This window comes from Octopus bimaculoides, chromosome 24 (assembly GCF_001194135.2).
Source record: "Octopus bimaculoides isolate UCB-OBI-ISO-001 chromosome 24, ASM119413v2, whole genome shotgun sequence".
Classification (NCBI taxonomy): domain Eukaryota; kingdom Metazoa; phylum Mollusca; class Cephalopoda; order Octopoda; family Octopodidae; genus Octopus; species Octopus bimaculoides.
In genome coordinates, this window is record NC_069004.1 from 29,809,844 (window position 1) to 29,816,590 (window position 6,747).

At 39.0% G+C, this 6,747-nt stretch overlaps 1 protein-coding gene across 1 annotated transcript in view; it reads left to right on the plus strand.

Moving 5' to 3' along the window:
• The window catches only part of LOC106874442 (centrosomal protein of 63 kDa-like), a 23,346-nt gene that overhangs the window by 14,931 nt on the left and 1,668 nt on the right, over positions 1 to 6,747 (plus strand). The gene's annotated exons all lie outside the window — the stretch shown is intronic.

Consider the following 6,747-nt stretch of genomic DNA (forward strand, 5'->3'; position numbering starts at 1 on the left):
TATATATATATATACACACACTTACACACACACCAATCAATCAAGCATGGACAACAGGTAAAGCACCCAGAGCAAGATTCAAAAAGTAAGGAGACCAAACTCTTTCGTCAGTTGTTGACTGAAGGTCAAGGTAATTACAAGATCACCTTGACCTTTAGTGAACCACTGGTCAACTTTGTATCACTTCCTGTCATGTGTTTTATCTGCTGTCCTCTGTGGCTTAATTTTGCTTTTTTTATCTTGACCATCATGCCAACCAAACATTTTGTCCACTCCAAATGGCTTACGACTAGCTGCTGACAAACTGTCCAACCCATGACAGCATGGAAGACAAACGTTAAATATTATGTGTGTGTGTATATATATATATATATATACATGCACACACAATATATATATAAATATATATATAAGTTTAAAACTTACTTGCAAGGATGATATATATATATATAAACACACACATATATATGTGTGTGTGTGGATATATATATATATGTGTGTGTATATATATGTATATAATGCTTACGTGTGTATATATATTGACTTGGATGCTTTGTGCCTTTTCTTTCATGCCAGAATATATATTTTTGCTAATATAAGTATATCTGTATTGTACATAATATATGAGTTGATGTCATTTATATAAAAGCATAAAGGGACCCCCTTCGGTCATGAATGATGCTGGGATTGCACCTAGAATGTTCCCCTCCGATGCACAAGTCCAGGCAAGGCTGTTTTATGGAAGACCAAAAGTTACACGTGCATACCACCCTCGTTCCTCCATGCCACCAATGTTGTCCAAGGGAAAGGCAACTGACTCACATATGGAGAAAAATTAGATAAATTATACAAACCAATGCAACCCACCTTTAATTCTTCCACATTCAGATCAGTCTGTCGAATGTAATGCTAATTTATTCAAAATCGTCTTGAATTAATCATGCATTACCTTGTAGCTTTTGAGATTTCAATGAAGTAATTGCTATTATTTTAGAATGACACTGTAAGGTCGGTCTGAGAGAATGGATTTGGTCAGTTGGAACAGAAAGGCAGAATATTTGTGGCCGGTTTAAATGCTATACGGTTAGAAAAAAACTGGATGATTAATTTCATCACAATTTTTAGTGTGGTTTGTGACCCTATCTTTTTGTTTAGTTGTCCTGCATATCTGGTCAGCTATGTGTTTTAAAAATAACCACACCACAATTTGCCTGACTTTACAGATGCACATCTAATAAATTAATATTTTATAATGGTACGGTGAATATCCATTAATTGATGCTACTAGTGAAGGCTTGTGAATAGGAGGGAACAGAAATTACTGGATGGTGGGTGGGGGAAGACCCAACCTATACAAATTCAGCTCTGCTCAAAGCTGGATTTTCTCACCTTTAAATTACAGTCAACCTGGAAGATTCTAGAATCTGTTTTGCAGGAAAACTCGCACACTTCCTCTGAAGTTGCTGTCTCAACCATAAATATATCAGCCAGTGCTGACTGGTCAAACCATTTTCAGGTAGGCATTGATACTGTTTATGAAGGTCTGTGAATAGGAATGAAAGATAAGAGAAAAGAGAAAAAAAATGATCCAATCTGTACAAATATTGTTTTTTACTCTAGGCACAAGGCCTGAAATTTTTTGGGAGGGGGCCAGTTGATTAAATCAACCCCGAAAGGATGAAAGGCAAAGTCGACCTCGGCAGAATTTGAACTCAGAAGGTAAAGACAGACGAAATACCGCTAAGCATTTCGCCCGGCATGCTAACGTTTCTTATTTCTTTACTGCCCACAAGGAGCTACACACAGAGGGGACAAACAAGGACAGACAAACGGATTAAGTCAATTACATCGACTCCAGTGCGTAACTGGTACTTATTTAATCGACCCCGAAAGGATGAAAGGCAAAGTCAACCTCGGTGGAATTTGAACTCAGAATGTAGCGGCAGACGAAATCCACTAAGCATTTCGCCCGGCGTACTAACGTTTCTGCCAGCTCACAGCCTTCCAATCTGTACAAATATTGAAATTGCTCTGCGAGTGGTACATAAAAAGCATCCTGCACTCTGTTTGGTGGTTGGCATCAGGAAGGGCATGCAGCTATAGAAACCATGCCACAACAGACAATTGGAGAGTGGATAGCTCCCAGCTGACCAGCTCCATGTCAAACTGTCCAATTCATGCCATCATGGAGAACGGATGTTAAATGAGGATGATGATGATGATTAACACCTTTTATGGCAACTCTTTTCCTTTTATAGAAATAAATTTGGTCAGGATTCTAAAGTCAGAAAAATCTGAGAAGCATGGTTCAATTCTCAGGCAGCTTCTCACTACACATTTTACCCAGAAATGCACCACCCTACCACATCCCATAGTCTATATCAGGATATGGACAACACTGTTCAAGAAACAGACCACATGGGATGAGATGGCTTATCATCTGACAGGCAACACTACTAGAAAAATTGACGGTTATTTTTCACTAGGCACATCATTCGGAAAGTCCCATGGGCTGTTATTTGTCTTTGACTGGTCTATGTGTTAACAGGCTCATGGACCTTATTCTATCGGTCTCTTTTTGCCGGACTGCTAAGTTATGGAGATGTAAACACATTAGCATCGGTTGTCAAGCGATATTGGGGGACAAACACACACACATATATATATACATATACGACAGGCTTCTTTCAGTTTCCGTCTACCAAATCCACTCACAAGGCTTTGGTTGGCCCGAGGCTGTAGTAGAAGACACTTACCCAAGGTGCCACTCATTGGGACTGAACCTGGAACCATGTGGTTGGTAAGTAAGCTAGTACAATAGGATTTTTTAAACATGGAATGGTTATAAGGGTCCATTCGAATAAAATAGGAATGAAGGAGATCCATAGGTAAAAATCTGGTTGACAATCACTGTGCTAAAACGTTGATTAGATTATTGTTGGTGCATTTACCCCGCTGGTGTAGTCAAGTTACTTCCAAGAGGATCACATATCTTGACCGATCGCACGGTCACAAAATATTTTGCTTCGAATTTCCTTCGAAACGTTTGATGAATATCCCTGCTTTATCTTTGCGGACTTGATAGTCTAGTGGTAATTGATTGATAAGAGAGTAAGCTATTTTCTATTGTAAGAGACGAGTTATTCCCCTTGGACGAGATAGCACCATGTAACTCTTATAAGGGAGCTCATATAAGATTGTGGCGGGGCCACACAAGCAAAATGGTAAATTGGAGCCCCACAGTTGTATATTAAAGGTCCATGAATGAACTATGCTTCATATGTATTTCTTGCAACAAACAGTTAGGTTTCTTTTCTTAACGTCTTTATAGTTCAATCGATAGAACTTAATGTGTGAAAAACAAAATCGAAATTTGAAAGAAGCATACTCTTTTCTCTTTTACTTGTTTCAGTCATTTGACTGCGGCCATGCTGGAGCACCGCCTTTAGTCGAGCAAATCGAACCCAGGACTTATTCTTTGTAAGCCTAGTACTTATTCTATCGGTCTCTTTTGCCGAACCACTAAGTTACGGGAACATAAATACACCAGCATCGGTTGTCAAGCTATGTTGGGGGTACAAACACAGACATACAAACATATACACACACATACATATATATATATATATATACGACGGGCTTTCAGTTTCCGTCTACCAAATTCACTCACAAGGCTTTGGTCGGCCCGAGGCTATAGTAGAAGACACCTGCCCAAGGTGCTACGCGGTAGGACTGAACCAGGAATCATGTGGTTGGTAAGCAAGCTACTTACCACATAGCCACTCCTACGCCTAGATACTTAGCAGACAGCCACTCCTACGCCTAAGCATGTGTATAACTAGTTTTTAAACATCGATTGCCTATAGGGGTCCACCAGGGTGAAACAGTAATCAAAGGGGGTCCATAAAAAAAAACTAAATGGTTAAGAACCACTGTCATAAAGCCACATCGCTGCTATCGGCTCTTTTTTCCTACCATAACATCCTTAATTCTACGATAATGGTTTTCACCTTCTTTCGAAGGAGCTTGCTGCTTATCTAACTGAACGGAGTAAGTGACTGAAACACCGTAATTTGTAGATGGCGTTTGAGGAGTTCGTAGGGAGGTTTCCGATACCGTTACCCGTCTCTCTAACGTATTGAATCTTAAATGTTGCTCGCGATGGTGTCTGGCTGTTTCCGTCCTTCAGTTTTGCGATCGATCATTTACGATCAAATATTGAGTCAGAGATGAATTGGATGATGTTGAAAGAAAGCTGTAAGGGTTTGTATTTTTATAGAATGGAATCATAGCATTGGATGCAGTTTTAGACGGAGGAATCTTCGATCAGAGTTGTGCTGAGGTGACCAAAGATGCACATTTTCGAGCAATTAGCTTCGTTTGTTTATTCTGTTGCCATTATTGCTGCTGCTGCTGATGATGATTTCATAGGACTTACAAGCATCTCAGGACACCAGTGGTCTGTTCTTGCCAGTGACCGTGAAGCCTGGCATCTCACCGTCCTCAGGACAACAGCCTCCTTTGAAGATACCAACAGGACCATCTTTGCACACAAAAGAAAAAGTAGTAAAATCAAGGACACTCCGACCAACCCTGATCAGCCTATTTCCCCCATGTACCCTCTGCCGTCTGACTCGTCGGGCATAGAAAACCTTAAACAGAGGTGGACATCTCTCACCGTTAATCTTCGCTCGCGAAGCCAAGCAAAGATACTATCATCTCAGACGAAAATCCTCGTCGTCGCAACAACAATACACGCAGACCTGGTTGAGCTAAAAACCACCCAAAATCTTTGAAGTTTCAAATGACACCATCAAGAAAACGAAAGCGAGCCGATAAATGGTAATAACTGACGCATGCGCAGTGTTCTACAGTTATGAAATACGTAACTTATAAAAATGAAATGTCGTGAACGAAGAATTTGAGCAATGATGAAGCAAATATCGTTAGATCTAAACTTGTAACTGTGTGGTAAAGAATCTGCTCCCCAACTACACGGTTCTGGGTTCAGTTCCTCTGTGTAACACCTTGAGCAGGTGTCTTCTACTAAGCCTCGGGATGTAAACAAATCAACTGGTGTTGGTTTATTTAGGTTCCTCGTAACTTAGCAGTTCGGCAAAAGTGACCGATTTTGAGTAAGTACCAGATTTCCAAAGTAAATTTAAAAAAAAAGAAAGTCCTGGGGTCGATTTGTTCGATTAAAATCTTTCAAAGTGGTGCCCCAGCATGGCCACAGTCCGATGATTGATACAAAAGATAAACGATGGAACATAGACACGGACGAGAGCGTCTTAACTGAAACTTTCACCAAACGTTGGTTTCTAATGACGCTTTGATCGCAGCAACGAAAGTGAGCGGATATCCGGTAGTCGCTGACGCATGCGCAGTACTCTATAGTTACGAAATTCAAACTTTTTTAAAATGTCGTAAAACGATAAACACTTTATTTACAATGAAGGAACAAATATTGTTCGGTCTTTAACAGGACATATTTTAACCAACGAATTTAGGACTGGACTAGGACGTCTTAACTAAGACATCGGGTCCGGATAATATGTCGGTGTCTTTAATTGCTTTGTCAGGCACAAGACTAGATTTTATCTTAACAACATCATGTCTGGACCAGTCTGTTTAGGTCACCAAGCCATTTGTTGATGTCTCTAAGTAAAATTAACACGTTATTATTTAGTTGTAAAGGACACATTATTAAACCTATATTTTCCTGCTGTTGTGGTCTTAACTCAAACGGCTTTTGTTTGAATTATGAAAAGAAAGTTTTGGAAAATTAAAAAGAAGCACAAAGTTTGTTATTTTCTGGGTTTTTACAGACCAAATGTTCGTTCTTGTCTAAAGTTAATGAAATAACCAGAAACAAGTAAGTACAGACATTTGTCTTCGATATTTATTTTACTATTTACGTATTATTTTCGTGTGTGGACATTGTAGCTTGGGCGGTCGAACAGTTGTTTCATTCTTCTAATTTATAATTATTGTAATTGTTGCTGTTGTTGTTATATGCTGGACAAAATACTTAACAGTATTTTCGTCTGTCTTTATGTTCTGAGTTCGAATATTGCCGAGGTCGATTTTGCCTTCTGGGGGTCGATAAAATAAATATCATTTTTAACACTGGGATCGATGTAATCGACTTAATTCCATCCCTAAAATTGCTGACCTTGTGCTAAAATTTGAAACCATTATTATTGTTGTTGTTATGAATGTTTGGCTCCGTATAGGTGTTCAAATCCCGCCGAGGTCAGTTTTTTGTATTTCGTCCTTTCAGGGTCGATAAAATAAAGTATCGGGGATCGATTTAATCAGCCAACGGATTCCTGGTTCTTTGATACAAACTTTCTTGTCTTAAAGGGATCTAAATTAGAAAACTTTCCATCAAAGTTTCATATTAATTAATGTCCCCAACACCAGTTTAATTAATTATGATAAAGTTATTTTACTATATTCTTCATTATTTTCTAAATTAACAGAAATATGGTAACAAAAGAGTTAAATTTTCTATCGATAATGCTTGCAATATGGCCGGACGTCGGACTTAAGAAGCACCAACAAGTTGGAATTTCTCCGTTTTGATGGGTGCCCCTGGAAATGCCCTGGACTATCTCCCATGTCCCTAAAACATCATTTTGCTTAGTGCCTACAAAATCGACCTAAATCGTTCGTGAGAGGGGAAGATGGGTGCGGGAGTAAAAAAAACATTTTTCGCTTTTTTTTTTTTTTTTTTTTTTTTTT